The following is a 16,975-nucleotide window of genomic DNA, read 5'->3' as shown; positions in this document are numbered from 1 at the left end:
CGAAACGGCGAACAACCATTCGAAATCGAAGCTCACCTGTCTGCCCGTCAGAGGCCTGGAACATACGGCCGCTATGACTCTAGATCGTCGTCTCCTAGGCGTTACCGTTCCCCAAGCCTTCACCGAGACGCCAGCCATACTGAGCGGCGTTCTCCCAGTCCACGTCGGGAAAATTAATTTCAGCGGTCTCCAGAGGCAAGGCCGCTACTGTTGGGAAAATCGAAGATCCTCCGCCGCCGATAGACCGATACGCTGATTTCTCGCAGTGGCAGGGTAGCGACAGTATCCGACGCGCTACTTCTGATTTGTGAGTGACAATTGACGGAACGGACGCTTTCGCTTTACTTGAACTGGTGCAGACTATTCAGTGATGAGCCGCGCCCTCGCCCAGGAATTTAGCAAAGTTTTGACGCCATGGTTGGGCGGCCCTAGCATTCGCACGGCTGGAGGTCACCTCATTAGTCCGGCCGGAAGGTGTACAGCTCGAATCGGTATCCGCGGTTTCGTCTACGTCGGTGAATTCGTCGTCTTGCGCGAGTGTTCGAAAGATTTGATCCTGGGCCTCGACTTTCTGCTGGTGAACGGTACTGTCATTGACCTACACGAGGCGCGAGTCACATTTTCGACAAAGCAAGCCGTGGCGCACAGTGACACTGAAGACGCAGGAGTCAATGATCTGCGTATTGTCGAACACGACTGTAGGCTGTAACCATGGTCCAGTGTGCTGGTGTTAGTGAGGAACGACTGGTTTCACGACTACGAAGGCATTGCAAACAGTCACCCTTTGCTGTTACTCAAGAAGGGAGTAACAGGTATACGTATACGTTAGGGAGGAAAGCACTTGTGCTTGTATTACTAATTGGGTGAAATGTACTGCTTGCTGTCAAGGGGTGTTCCTCAAATCTGATTGGCTGACGTTCTGTAAAGGGAAATACGTTATGTATACACATTACATGGTGATGTGAAAATGACGGTTCATGACGTAAATAATGTGCTGCCATTGTACTAAATGGCAGAAGTTGGGCGCCACGTTTGGGACTACATTGAGGCGAGAGCAAAAAAAAAAAAATGGCGAGCAGTTTGTTCGACAATTACTCTTCGTGGGGAAATAAGCCGATGCATCTTGTGTTTATTTATTTACCCAAAGCGCCAAGTGGAACTACAGTGGGGGAGGGTATACATAAAAACAAACATAAATTAAGCAGTGTCAGCCAGGGAGACAAGTCAAAATCACATCAATACAACGACAAAATAAAAAAAAATTCAAAGCACCACAAAATTGAATTGGGTATTATAAGACAGAAAAGAAAACACCATTGGACGTAATACAAGCAGTGTCTTAAGACATGCTTCAATCGCGTACTGTCTTAAAAAAAACAAAACAGAAAACAATCGAAATACATCAGTTTTTGAGGCAATCTCACGTACTTTGGAACTGTGGTCTACGCGGTCAGAAATATAATGAGGTGTCAGTATTTATTTTGCTCTTTCAATGCCAACAAAGCAATGATAAATTGCATGAAATAAATTGAGTCGCTACTTACGTCTATGGTTTTCCAAATGCTCCCATTGCAGTTTTTCTTTCATATATATCTTTTCTGCAAATTTATGACACAAACCGAGCAGCTAAATTCTGAACCCTTTTAAATTTGCCTTTGTCTCGTGCCGCTAGAGCATCCCAAATTGGGCAGGCATATTCAACGATTGACCTAACATTGGTCTTGTACAGTAATTGTTTAGTAGGTAGCGGAAAAGACTTTTCATTTCTACGCAGAAGGAACAAAGCTTTCGCAGCTCTGTATGTAACATACTCTACCTGTCTCTGCCACGCATGTTAATATGTAAACACCTAAGTATTTATATTCAGAAGCCTGATTTACAGTGCACGTTAAAGAACCCCAGGTGGTCGAAATTACCGCAGTCCTCCACTATGGCGTCTCTCATAGCCTGAGTCGCTTTGGGACGTTAAACCCCCACAAAACCAAACCAAACCAAACCTTATACCATATAGATTATAACTGATCATGTGAGAATTTTTCTTTGTGGTAAATGCACACAGGCAATTTTATTTAAATTTAGTCTCATGCTATTTCACTCACCATTCGCTGATTCTGTCTGGGTCGTGTTGGAGAGCATGCACATTGGATGCACATTGGAGAGATTGGATAACATCACTTATGTCACTTATGCAGAGTAAGAACAATAGTGGACCTTAGACCGATCCCTGAGGTACACAAGACGTGACATTTGCTATTCAAATTTTTATTGATAACGACAAACTGCTTACGAAACGCAAGGTACAAGCATAGCGAAGAAATAACTTGCGAATTAATGTTATAAACTGCTCAGTTCAGTTCAGTCGTTCAGTCGTGTCCGACTCTTCGTAACCCTATGGACCATGTCACGCCACGCTTTCCGGTCTCTCACTATCTTCCTAACATCACATAACTTCATCTGCATTGCCTCAAGGATGCCATCAAACCATCGCGTTCGCTGCCTACCCCTTCTCCGGCGACCCTCAGTATTTCCCAACATCAAATCTTTCTCCAGCGACTCCTCTCTTCTCATCAGATGACCAAAGTAGCTGAGCTTTAACTTTAGAATTTGACCCTCCAATGAGCAGTCAGGGTTTATGGTCGACAATATCGACTGATTTGATCTTCTGGCAGTCCAAGGAACTCTCAAGAGTCTTCGCCAGCACCACAATTCAAACGCGTCAATTCTTCGGCGGTCAGCCTTTTTCACAGTCCAACTCTCGCATCCATACATCACAACTGGAAAGACCATAGCACGAGTTATACGGATCTTGGTTGGCAGACTAATGTCTCTGCTCTTTACTAGGTGGTCAAGGCTAACCATTGCTCTCTTTCCCAGAAGCAGGCGTCTCCTAATTTCATGGCTGCAGTCTCCTTCCGAGGTAATCTTAGAGCCCAAGAAGAGAAAATCTGTCACAGCTTCCACTTCTTGTCCATTGATGCTCCAGGCCTTGATAGGGCAAGACGCCATGATCTTTGTCTTTTTAATGTTCAGTTTAAGCCCAAACTTCTCACTCTCTTCTTGTACGCGCATCAGAAGTCTCTTGAGTTCCACTTCACTTTCTGCCATTAAAGTGGTATCATCCGCATATCTAAGGTTGTTGATACATTTTCTAGCAATCTTCACTCCAGCTGAAGACTCGTCCAGACCGGCCTTCCTCATGATGCACTCTGTATATAGGTTAAATAGGCAGGGCGACAGTATGCAGCCTTGCCTCACTCCTTTCACAATTGGAAACCAATCAGTAAGACCATGCCCAGTTCTGACTGTGGCCTCTTGTCCTTCATACAGCTTCCTGAGGAGACAGATGAGGTGAATTGGAACTCCCATCTCTTGGAGAGCTTGCCACAATCTGCTGTGATCTACGCAGTCAAACGCTTTCGCATAATCAATAAAGCAGAAGTAGATGGGTTTCTGGAACTCTCTTGCTTTTTCCATGATCCAGCGAAGGTTGGCAATTTGGTCTCTAGTTCCTCTGCCCTTGCGAAACCCAGCTTGCACGTCTGGAAGCTCCCGATCCACATACTGCTGCAGCCTTCCTTGGAGGATTTTCAACATCACCTTGCTAGCATGCGAAATAAGCGCGATCGTGCGGTAGTTGGAACAATCTTTGGCACTGCCTTTCTTTGGAATGGGGATGTAAACTGACCTCCTCCAATCCTGTGGCCACTGCAGGGTTGTCCAAATATTCTGACATAATGTATGCAGAATGTTAACAGCGTCATGGTTGAGGTTTTTAAGCAACTCAGCTGGAATGCCATCAATTCCGCTAGCTTTGTTCTTAGCAAGGCTGGCTAAGGCCCATTCAACTTCACTTTTCAGGATGCCCGGCTCGATATCAGTAATCACAACCGTCTTATGTTGGGTTTGCACATTCGGGTCCTTCTTATACAGTTCTGTGTACTCCTGCCACCTCTCCTTTATCTCTGAGGCTTCAGTGAGGTCCTTTCCTCGTTTGTCCTTTATCACGCCCAGCTTAGCACAGAAGCTTCCTTTGCTATCCTTGATTGTCTTATACAGAGCTCTTGTGTTCCTTAATTGGCTGTTGTCCTCAACTGCTTGGCACTGTAGGTTCAGGAAGACATTCTTATCTCTTCTTGCTATTTTCTGAAAATCCGCATTGAGAACCTTGTATCTTTCTCTTTCCCCCATAACTTTTGCCATCCTCCTTTCCTCAGCTATTTGCACAGCCTCTTCAGATAACCAGTTTGCTTTCTTGCATTTCTTTTGCTTTGGAACTACCTTAGTAGCAACTTCTTGCATTATATCACGAACATCCGTCCACATCTCTTCGGGCTCTCTGTCTTTTAGATCTAATTCTTGAAATCGATTCCTCACTTCCACAGCATATTCTAATGGAATTTGATCCAGATCATACCTGAAAGGCCTTCTAGTTTTCTGCGTTTTCCTCAATCGAAGCTTAATTTTGGCATCAAGAAGCTGATGATCGGTGCCACAATCGGCCCCAGGCCTTGTTTTTACTGCTTGTATAGCGCTTCTCCATCTCTGCCGGCAAACAATATAATCGATCTGATTTCTGTACAGACCGTCCGGTGAAGTTCATGTGTACAGGCGCCTCTTGTGCTGTTGAAAATGAGTATTCGCTATGGTCAGGTTGTTTTCTTGACAAAACTCTACTAGCCTCTGCCCAGCTTCATTTGGCTCGCCAAGTCCGAACTTGCCTATAATTCCGGATATTTCTTCACTCCCGACCTTAGCATTCTAGTCTACTGTGAGAAAAACGACGTCTGATGATGGGGTGCGGTCTAAAAGGCATTGTAGGTCCGCATAAAACCTCTCAACGTCAGCTTCTTCAGCTGTAGTGGTCGGTGCATAGACTTGGATAACTGTTATGTTGAAAGGATGACCTTGGATCCGAAGTGAAATCATTCGGTCGTTTTTGGGGTTGTACCCTAGCACTGCTTTGCCCATTCTTCTGTTTACTATGAGAGCGACCCCATTCCTTCTCTTGGATTCGTGCCCACAGTAAAAGACATAATGGTCGCCGGAGTTAAATTCTCCCATTCCGGTCCACTTGAGCTCGCTGATACCCAAGATAGCAATGTTCAATCTGTCCATTTCTCGCTTGACGACATCCAGTTTACCTTGCGTCATAGATCTTACATTCCATGTTGCTATGTGATATATCTCCTTGCAACATCGGACTTTCGGGTCGCTTCCCGACACACCCACTACTGAGCGTCCTTTTGGCTTTAGCCCAGTCGCTTCTTTCGTCCTGGAGCTACTATGAATCGCCCTTTGTTCATCCCCAGTAACATGTGGGACGCCTTCCAACCTGGGGGGGCTCATCTTCCGGCGCCATATCTTTAATGGTATTGTGACTGGCCATAGGGTTTTCTTGGCAGGAAATACTGGAGTGGGTTGCCATTACCTTCTCCAGTGAATCACATTTTGTCAGAACTCTCTGCCGTGACCTGTCTATCTTGGGTGGCCCTACACAGCAGAGCTCACGACTTCATCGAGTTTCGCAAGCCCCTCCGCCACGACAAGGCAGTGATCAATGAAGGGGTATAAACTGCTTGTTTTTAGTTTTTCAGTTAGTAAAACATGTGGAACAGTGTCGAATGCTTTCTGGAAATCTAAAAAGACACAGTTCATAGAGAGACGATGACCTAAAGTTTCGGTTATATCGTGCGTAAATTCTGTTACTTTTGTAATACAAGAAAGGCCTTTAGGAAAACCATGTTGAGTTGGATTAAACAAGCGATGTTCATTAATGTGTGCTACTACAGTATAAAAAAGGGGAGGAAAGGGAAGGAAAGCGTAGCAGGGGGCGGCAGAAAGTTAGGTGGGCGGATGAGGTTAAGAAGTTCGCAGGGGTCAAGTGGATGCAGCTAGCACAGAACCAGGTAAATTGGAGAAATATGGGAGAGGCCTTCGCCCTGCAGTGGATATAGTCAGGCTGGTGATGATGATGATGATGATGAAACTAGCGATGCTCATTAATGTGTGCTACTACAGTAGTATAAAAATATTTTCCAAAATGTTACAGTCGGCAGAAGTCAAAGACACTAGTCGGTAATTCGCGACGCCACTGCGTGGACCCGACTTATAGATTGGCACAACACTCTCAAATTTCCACTAATCTGGAAGGCAAGACTCTTCAAGAAATTTATCATAAATCAGCTTTAAATACGGTGCAACTGATGGTGCACAATTTTGAAAGAGGCTATTTGAAAGTTGATCAGGACCACAAGCTTTTGAAATATTCAATCCCCGCAACAACGCCTCAATTCCACTCGTGGAAATACTGACATTTTTCTTCTCGCCAATGGCACCATGGTGTACCAGTCTATTGCCGTCCTTTCTTATCGTTGGGGAAAAACAGAGCTGATGTATTGATTAAAATATTCGGATTTGCCGCTGTTCTGTACAACGCTACTGCCAAACACCAAAGACGGAATAGCTGCCCTATCTTTACCATTACGTTTAGTGTGCTTCCAAAATTTTTTTTTCGGATTTTTTTAACCTCTACTGCATGGAACCAGAGTAGCTTTCCTTTGCATGATGGACCTCAACATTTACCTTTGGTGTTATGTCCTGTAATTCAGGTTTGTTTTCCCCTTGGGTGCTTCTAGAAAAGCACTGAAGGAGTGTTGAAATCTGGGTCAGTTGGTACATAGTCTAAGAGAACAAAAACCAGCCAAGGGACGAGGACAAAGGAAGACGATGCACAAACGGAAGCTGGAACTAACAACTGTGCTTTATTGAAATAATAACATTTCCCAAGAAACCTAGCAAGGCATGCGCAGCTCGACGTCCAACACACAACATAAAAGTGACAAAAAACAACAACAGCAAAGCTTCGTAGATAGCCAAGGTACTAGGGTCTTTGAGATAAATAACTTATTTCTTTCTGCATCAACGATATGGATGCTGTGCTAATACAATTATCTCCTTGCATACTTATGTGATAAGCTTCAAGAACTTCGCGCTCTACCTTACCCTTGCCCCTACCAAGAAATGTGACATTTGAAAACAGCGGATAACAACCGCAATCCCTACAATGGCGAGCCAAATTTTTAGCTCCACTAATGTGTGACAAAGAGTTGTGATGCTCTCGCAGCCTATCATTAATACACCGGCCAGTTTGGCCGATGTAAACTTTTTCACATGTTAGAGGGATCTTATAAATAACACGTGTGGCACAAGGAATATAACAATCATCATGTCGCATCGAGCATACAGGGGCCTTAGATCTGCCATGAGCAATACGAGAACAAAGACTTGATAACTTGCAAGGAGCAGAGAAGACAACCTTAACGCCTTGCCTCGCAGCAACTTTTTTGATATTATGTGAAATTCCATGCACGTACGGCATCACCTCAAGTTTCCTCCATTCAGCTTCAGTAAGCTTGGGCACTTTTTCATGGCCCCTCTTAACTCTTTGTAGCAGCGATTCTGCCACAGCATTCAGAAGTACATTTGGGAATCCTGCGGCCAGCAGCCGGCCAACCTGGTTGTCAAAGCTACTCTTTATTTGGTGGTGGCAACTTTTCTCTAGAGCACTGCGAAAGCAATTCATAACTATACCTCTCTTAACGATTTTAGAGTGAGCGGAGGAGTACGGTAACAACGCTTTCTTGCTTCTCGGTAAAAAACATCAGCAAACATGCCCATCGTCAAGAAAAGTTAGTTGAAGTTCTAAAAATCTTATCTTTTGGTCATTGGGTAGTTCGTACGTAAAACAAAGGGCGTTAGTGCAAGCCTTAAAGGCCTTCAAGACGTCGTTCACAACCTCATGAAAAGAGTCACTCGGTGGAAGTTTTAAAATTATCAAAAAATCATCAACACGTCTAAAAATTTTGCACACGCGTTTGTCAAGAAAAGAGCCTAGTGGTAAGCTGTCAAATTTGCTAAAAAGGTGTGGCACAGTACAGGAGCTACACTAGCCCCAACACAAATTCCCTTTTTCTGGATAAACAGAGCGCCCTTAAAAACTACTACGGTGGATGAAAGGTAGATTGTCAGCAGTTCCAAAAACGCGTCAACCGAGACACCACATGCATTTTGGAAGGCGATCACACCGTTCTGTTCAATTAGTTCACGCACTGCAACAAAAAGTTCGTCATGAGGGATGCAATAAAACAGGTCTTCGATATCAATAGAGAAGCCGCAGTTGGCTCCAGGTGAGCCGTTGCCGAGTACCCGAACCACCTCAGCCGCGTTCACAACGTTGAAAGGATCCTGTACCGCGAGGGACTGGAGATGTCGCTGTAAGTACTGGCCCAGAGACTTCTGCCAAGTATCAGCTTCTGTTACAATGGCTCGGAAAGGGCAGTCTGTCTTGTGGGTTTTTGCCGAGAAAAAGATTTGCAGGTGTTTTCATTTGCTAGTTCTCACTCTCTGAGCCAAATAATCCAACTTGTTGGCTTCCAATAGTTTTACAGCTAAAGTTTTCAATTTTGACAGCTTGCGGTTTGTAGACTGGAAATTCCTATCAATAGCTGTCAAGGCCTTCTCCCCAAACGTGCTAGTGGGTAAAACCACAAACCCGCCCTCCTTGTCTGCTTGAAGGAGAGTCAAGTTATTTTCGATGAAGTGGTCGACAACCCGTTGAAAAACTTTGGTGCTATTCATCCGTGGCTTCCTATCTACCAAATGCAGAACGTCAATGCCTTCAGACAGACACCGCTGCTTCTCTTCTTAGTCAGCTTTCTCTGCTACACGATGAACCGTGGCTAGAAGTTCATGACTGGTGACTCTTGGCTCCATGCTATACTTGGGTAGCAGCTCATCAATTTCTTTAGGAACTGAAGCCCCTTGCAGAATGTTATTATTTCAATAAAGCACAGTTGTTAGTTCCAGCTTCCGTTTGTACATCGTCTTCCTTCGTCCTCGTCCCTTGGCTGGTTTTTGTTCTCTTAGAAAAGCACGGCAACACCTTTGCCCTTTCTGCGTCAGTCTGGGCAGCAAGCATCTTTGTAAACCCAGGTTTACTTTTGGCCCGCCTTGCGGTTAATATCCAGGAAGGGACGAATCGATGCTTCAGTTATATTATTTTTTGTTTGAATAACGTCAACAACTCGACTACGCCCTCGGTCTCGGTTTGTGTCTCGAAAATCATGAAGTATGCATTTAGTGCCGCTTTAATGTCAGCTATATTAGCCGCGTCGAAGTTATAAATCCGCCTATTTATAGCAGTTGCCGTTTTTGTGTAGTTTATATGCCTCTCGCACACCACAGCGCTATGATCGCTTACTCCAGATACTAAAAATGTAGAGACAACTAGGTCTGGTTGGTTTGTCAGTATTATGTCTAAAATATTTCCTCCGCGAGTTGGTTCTTTCACAGTTTGGTAAAGCGCGAAACAATCGATCATGTTTTTATTGACTGCAGCTATCTCCGCTAGGGACAATATTGGTCTGTTGGTGCCGGTCGAGAGAAGGCAAATTGAAGTCCCCGCCAATTGCTAACGTATCTGCCTGTAGCATTTCGCATGCATCTGTAAGCTCCAGCAGTGAGGTGACTAAAGAACTCGGTGGTCGATAAAAGCTGCATACAGTCAACACTTTGCCATTAGCCAGCATTAACTGGCAGAAGACCACCTCACATGCGACTGCATCGATACTGAGTGAGCGTGAAGAAACACCGTTATTTACAAAAATAAACGCACCACCGCCACGTGAATTCCTGTCCTTCCTATAGGCACCCTGCAATGAAGTTTGCTTTGGCGATCGCCGCGCCGTAGCACATAGCCTAGGGAGAAGAGCAAATACTATTAAGGCGCTTTCGTAGGGCATTTTCACGCCACCTGCATGAGCTACAGGGATCAGATTGCACGCTCTGTCGAAGGTTTGCATGGTGTGTGTCTGATAACTGGGCTACATCGAGAGCTCCTAGGAAAGGACGCTATCTGTCACATGCGTATCTATAACACTAATAACATGCTCGGTCGTTTATCGCGAACCAAGCGGCTAACAGCAACATTTTCTAAGCGCGCTACAGAACAAATGCAGCGCCGTCTAGCCAGTGCAGGTTCCTATAAGTGGTAATGCCGGCCGGAAATGCCTCGATGTCAGCAGTATCTTCATCTAACCACGATTCTGTCCCCATGATAACATGTGGTTTCACTGTTTCAATCAAAGCAGAGAAATCATCCACCTTGCTTTTAATACTTCGGCAGTTGACTAGAAGGAAGCATAAGAACTTTTGTTTCGTCCTCACGACTTCAGAAAAATCCTCCGAAATGCTTATGTCATTCCCTCTTAACTTCTTCGCGTTACTTGGAATCTGTTGCCTCTCCTTAAACGAATTAGCAATCAAAGGCCATGTTTTTCCACCCTGAAACTTGCCACTTCTGCGGGCCCGCTCTATGGAAACTAACTGGATTCCAAGTTTTTCCAACAAATATCTTGGTTGTCGCGTTCACATTATACGCTAGACTGGTTAGCATGATTGTCTTTCAGTCCATAAAAGAGCAGATTGCAGCGTCGACTGCAGTTCTCGAGGTCGTCTGTTTTTGACACCAGACAGTATATGCTGCTGTCGTTCGTTTTCCTCTTTGTGTTCCGAAATTGTTGCTTGTAAATCTTTAGGACTGTGAAGTTTTGACTCTAGCGACTGAATTCTGCTGCCAAGGGCGCTTATGATGGATGAGCGTCTGATTAATCAGCGCTTCCTCGACAGCTGTAATAAATTTATTATATATTATTATTATTATTATTATATTTTGACCTTTAAGAAGCTGAGCATGTGTTTCCACAAATGAGGGTACGTACCGAGTTTAGTTCAAAGTCGCCACACAAGAAGAACAAAAAACAAAATGAAAACTCGAGGTCGATGTGACGCTTGCTCAGAACCAGAATTCGACAACACACATGCAGACAGTGCTGAGCGTCTAACCGGCAAGAGGTAGAGGAAGGGAGAAGAGCAAAAATTCAAACTGAAAACCTGCAAAAGCAGCAAAAAACGCGTGAAGGGCTTCCGCAGTGCCAACTCTACGCCCTGCCCAGCCTGCGACTGTCCCCGGTTCCTGTAGTCCGCTGATAAGGCCGCAGTCCAACCACTGTTCGTAAGCTGGGGCTGAATGTTCACCGTAATCGGCGCCGATGTGTGTCAGTTCATCAGCATCGACGATCGTTGCGGTGATGTTTCCCGGTCCATAGGCGCACACATGAGCGGCAACTTTACAGCTGCTTCAACAAGGAGGCTCAGTCAAAATTCCACCGACCTGCAAAAGCAGCAATAAACACTGAAAGGGCATCGCTGCCGGAGTGCCGGCTGCATGCCCCAGATAGCTCTGAAGCGACGTCATAAGGACACTTTTCAGCTGCTAAGCCGTTTAGAACATTAATAATGAAGGCGTGAATTTAGAGCCGCACGAGGGTCATAATTGTCCTTCAATTGCAAGTGCTTTGCCCTCAGAGAGAAACCATCGATCCGCGCGGCTGTTGCCAAGAGCAGCAATGGCGGTCTGCTAACTCAAGCGACTGATCTGTGAGACAGCCCCGCCGGGGTGGTACAGTGGTAAGACGCCCGACCACTGTGCCGGAGTACCCGGGTTCGAACCCGACCTCGGCGGTTGCGTTTCGATGGAGGCGAAACGGAGTGGCGTCCGTGTACTGTGCGATGTCAGTGCACGTTAAAGAACCCCAGGTGGTCGAAATTTCCGGAGTCCTCCACTACGGCGTCTCTCATAGCCTTAGTCGCTTTGGGACGTTAACTTCCACAAAACCGCAAACCGATCTGTGAGACACGAGGCATTTCAGAGAGCACGCGATGCTTTATTATGAACGATGCTTTCTGTCTGAACGGTTCGTGAATGCGACAACCTGTGAAAATGTTTGTTTGGTTTGGTTTGGTTTGTGGGATTTAACGTCCTAAAGCGACTCAGGCTATGAGAGACGCCGTAGTGGAGTACTCCGGAAATTTCGACCACCTGGCGATCTTTAACGTGCGCTGACATCGCACAGCACACGAACGCCTCTTCGTTTCGCCTCCATCGAAACACAGCCGCCGATGCCGGGTTCGAACCCGGGTATGTACTGTGGCTGTGCAAGGAACTTCACGGCGACAGGCAGCGAGGTATCACCAAGGACTGCCTTAAACGTCGGCCCTGAATACTACCTTTTTTTGTCTAGCACTATGCATTTACTTCAGTGGTAATGAAGTGATGATCCTTCCCACGATGGAAGAAGCAAACAAAATTACTGACAGCGTCTTTTTGAAAAAAAGGAATGTATGTGTCATGCATATTGCACATCTTTGCTAGGCGCATGTGAGGTGTTTCATGTAAAGTTTGCTCATATACGTATGCACGCAAGTTCACCATTTGCTTATCTTTTAGGGTACAATTAGAGTACTTCAGAGCCTGTTATGACGATACGCTCTAATCATAAGATGTTGGTAATTGACCTTTTGTATTTATTGCTTTTATAATACAGCAAGAAAATAATCTCCCTTTATTGCTCTTCATTTTACTGTCTCGACAGTAAGGGATAAGTGCGCGCTGCGTCGCCCTAGCTTCACGCCATGATTTCCTCGGTTATCTTTCGCTTTCTTTCTTTTTATCCTTTTATCCCACTCTGCACGTGTACGGTAGTCTACTGGACATCGTCTAGTTACCCTTCCTGCTATTTCGTTTTTTTCGTGTTATTAACTAGTGTTTTTCACTGGAACGTTTCGCTCGCCAGCACATGTAAATTGTAAGGCCCAGCTTGTGCGTTGCACTTAGTGAGCGTGCGCGCGCGCGTGTGTGTGTGTGTGTGTGTGTGTGTGTGTGTGTGTGTGTGTGTGTGGAAGAATACACACACACACACACACACACACACACACACACACACACACACACACACACACACACACACACACACACACACACACACACACACACACACACACACACACACACACACACACACACACACACACACACACACACACACACACACACACACACACACACACACACACACACACACACACACACACACACACACACACACACACACACACACACACACGCGCGCGCGCGCGCGCACGCACACGCACACACACACATGTAATGCATATATGCACTTGCACAACACGTACTTATTGTGATGTGCTATTTGAAAATCCTCATCTCCAGGATGATTAGCGCCGTTGATCTGAGCAGAGCAGCATACACTAAGACGATATGATTCATTCATTCATGAATTCGGTGCCGACTGCAATCATGTGGTAAGCTAGCTTTGAACATTGCCACTCACATCAGATGGCGCCAACATGCCGAATAAGATGGCGAATTGCCAAATAGCACATCGCAATGAAGCGTTGACACGAATCAGCCTCGATGCATGTGCACCATACGGTAGCTGTCCTAAAGCACACACAACTTTTACTGATCACGATTGAAGTCAGCATGCATCATTGAAGTACGCGTCATCGTTTCTTTGGCGAACAAGGGTACCGTTCTCGTTGAATGGTAAAATAACTAGGGTCGCTTCATTGTTTATCACAACACGCACGCAATCGTCGCGCAAGCTGTCGTCTGATTTCATGAGGCGGTTGCTGCTGCACTATTTCGGCACTTACCACTGAGGTGGTGCACAGTTTTACTGCACTTTGCAAACTCGATCTGCACTACGTCTGCAATTTTTGAGACGAACGGCGTGGTGCAGAGGGCGCCATGTTGCATCGCTGAAACGAATGGCGAAGTGCAGCACTACGGGAACCAGTTCACGTTGCGCAGGTGAATAGAACAGAGCTTATATCTCCGTGAACAACAAAAAAAAAAAAACGACAAAAAAAAAAAAACGGTACAGGAGGCATTGCTTCCGGGCCATGCTATGTGCCTCACCATACATCCTCAGCGTTTCAACTCTTTCAAAGGTGAAACGAGCTCTGATCGGGCTTTCTGGAAAATTAGAATTTCCACAGGTTCTACAAGGGTCCAACTGCGCCACTTGTAAGCGGCCGCTGGGACTCTGAACGCTTGACAAAGTTGTTGTTGTTGTTGTGGCTGTAGGATTGATTGATTGATTGAATGTCCTTTATTGAATTGGAAGGCTCATGGCCATGGATGGGGATAAAGGGGAGTAGACAGAATCTTCATTGTTTAGGTCGTCACTCGAATCACATTGCTCTAACCAGGCCACTAAGCGAGCCATACTTGGCAAATATCATCTGTGTGTTTGCATCAGTTTCTAGAAGGGAACGGTAGTTCAGGCGGTAGGGTTCGATCTCGGGGCGTCCAGTAGAAAAAGCAGGGCATTCCCAAAGTAAATGAGATATGCCGCCGCAGGTTAGAGTGGTACAGTGGGGGCACGTAATCATTTTCTCCTTATACTGACGCCAGCGGGCCATAATACGTGAGCATTCCAAACAATTGATGCCTTCACATGCCTTCACCTCCGCTGCCTCGTGCAGACAGAAGAGAAAATAGCCAAGAAAGAAAAGGAAGGGGGAAAGAAAGACGCGCGCCGCAACAACAGCCGTCGTCCACCACCGAAGCGGGGGCGGGTGCAATGACGACCTATAACAGATAAAAATTTGGTGGCAGGCAAGCCCCCGCCGCAAGCGGCGGTGCCCTACCTGCCCCAGCCCCATCAGGGAGTCCAACTCCCTGATGGGGCTGGGAGTTGACAAAGGCTGCATGCTACTCACTTATATGAGAAGTGTCAAATGTTGTGCTGTGTCCTACGCTAGGCGACAACTTTTCTTTGCAGAACAGGGAAAGCTACAGGTCTGCGGGGCGTCGTTAACTGCACCATTCCCTCAATAGTTCGGGTTACGGTGGCCAGCCTGACCGCTTTGTCTTTGCTCTCACTGCGGGGACTCCACTCGCTCACTGTGAAACCTTTCAAACTATAACTTACCAGCGCGACTATCGCCATCTATGGCGAGCTTTAACAAGATGCACACAATGCTCACTGTATCCTGGGAAGCGTGTTACCTGCTTTTAATCGTTCATAGTTTTCTTACAAATATCTTATATAACGCATATTGAGAAGTTTCTATGCTTGATAGGTAAACAACAAACTGCAAGCAGATGCCTTACTCTGCTGCTACATGTACAAGAGGAGTTTTGGCTTCGTAGCGTCCACTACAGTTCCAGAAAAAAGTTTTCGCACAGTACATAAAGGCGCTTGATCACCTTCAAATGACCAGGTATGACACGTAAAACGCTGGCCGCAGCAGCTGCCAAAAAGCCCCGAAGGCTTGCTAGGCATTGCCTTAGCTAATGAAGGTGTCATTTTTGCAGTGTGGTCTGTGAAGGAGTTAAGTGTCGCACTCTTCTGACGTCCCTCATTCACTAGCGTGGTTTTTTGGGCTTGTTGGTACATGATTCCAATACACTATAGCGCAGCAAAAGACGAGGACACAAGAGCGAGAGACGAACACCACGAGCTTTTGCTGCGCTATAGTGTATTGGCCTCATTCACTCCCTTCGTCCTCGCTTTATCCTTCTGTCCTTTTTTCCTTTATAGGCTGCATTTTTTCTTCCTCCATGCAGAGGGACCAATCTAATGTTTCGCGGGGCGAGAAGCTTAAGCTTTCATTCAGTTTCTTCTTGCTTGCAAATTACAAATGCGGTAAAAAGCGAAAAGACGACGACCAATGAGAAACACACCAAAGGCGAGGCACGCAAATCACGAGGCAAGTTAGCTGGAGGATACTGAGGCACGCGCGGCATCCGAGAAATGGCTGAAACAAAAGAAGTGCCCGACAGGTGTCAATTAATCTTTGCAAGGAATAAAATGGACGCTAGAGGTTTTTCTTTTCTCTATATTCGCGGACGCGTCTCTTTTGCTCGGCGATTGAACAAGACATTTCCAGCGGAGACAGTCGCAGTTACTCGGCCCAAACGACGGACGGAGACCTTGGACAAAGCACTAGCCTTGACGAAAGCGTTAAATCTGGATTAAATGAAGGAATGACGGCTGGCAATATAAACTTCTTAGTCCTGCTGTCTTCTGTTCACTGGCGGCCGATGCTGTCCCTCCAAAATGGTGATGCTGCTTGCAGTGAGCGATTGTAGAATGAAATAACCTTCGCAACAGACATGTAGTAATTGAATTACTGTAATGAAATTGCTCTTATTTAATTACGTCTATCGTTAATTACACGCTAACGTAATGAATTACTTTTCTGGTCTTGTAAATTAGTAGTGTGATGAAGTGCTTTTGGGTGGTAATTTATTACAAAAAGTAACGAATTTCTTAGGAAATTACTTTAGGTAGAACGCATAATTGATCTTTATGTAGATAACACTACAAAATTCAGATAGAATGCTTTAAAGCAGGAACAAAGCGCGCAAAACCTGAGCCAGCGCAAGCAGTAGACAAAAAGAGAGATAATTGAACAGAACTGTTTGTCTGAATACGCGGGAGTCTAGAGCAGTGAGGTCACTTACAGTACCGTATTCCCGAAGATGCAAGATATACGGTGTCAAGAGGCTGTGAAGGGACAGACGGCGCAAGACGCAGTTGAAAACTAATCGGGAAACTGCAGTGGTACTCTGTGTTGCGGTGACTAGCGCACAGCTCTTCTGATTACACTCTTTGCCATGGGGCGAAGGAACGGAGAGAAATGCAGATATGTCTTGACGTGAACGTCACTGAGTACACGCTGCCGTGGGCGATTTCTGAGACCACCGAAGCAATAAATAACTTGCTTAGGGGTGTTCGAGCGATGGGAACAGCTCCGGGCCATTAAGACTCTGGATTCGTTTCTGTCTTGAGCCCAATGAAAATAGTCAGTGTACGACCATGTTTCTATTTCATTAATTTGTGCAGTTGTCTTGTCTTTCTAATGTCGCGGGCTATAGGAACGAGTGATGTAATATAAATGTCCGAGGTGAAATTTGGCGGGAATATGAAGAATGTAAGTATGCTCTACGTCTGGAGAGAGGCTGTTTTGTTGATGTTTGCGTTGTTTTCGTGGGTGAAAACCAGTAAGTAATATAAGAATAATTTATTACTCTGTAGGAGTA

Source organism: Amblyomma maculatum, chromosome 1 (genome assembly GCF_055883805.1).
Source record: "Amblyomma maculatum isolate TAMU_Amacu chromosome 1, ASM5588380v1, whole genome shotgun sequence".
In the NCBI taxonomy this organism is placed as follows: domain Eukaryota; kingdom Metazoa; phylum Arthropoda; class Arachnida; order Ixodida; family Ixodidae; genus Amblyomma; species Amblyomma maculatum.
Note: the sequence above shows the minus strand (reverse complement) of the source record.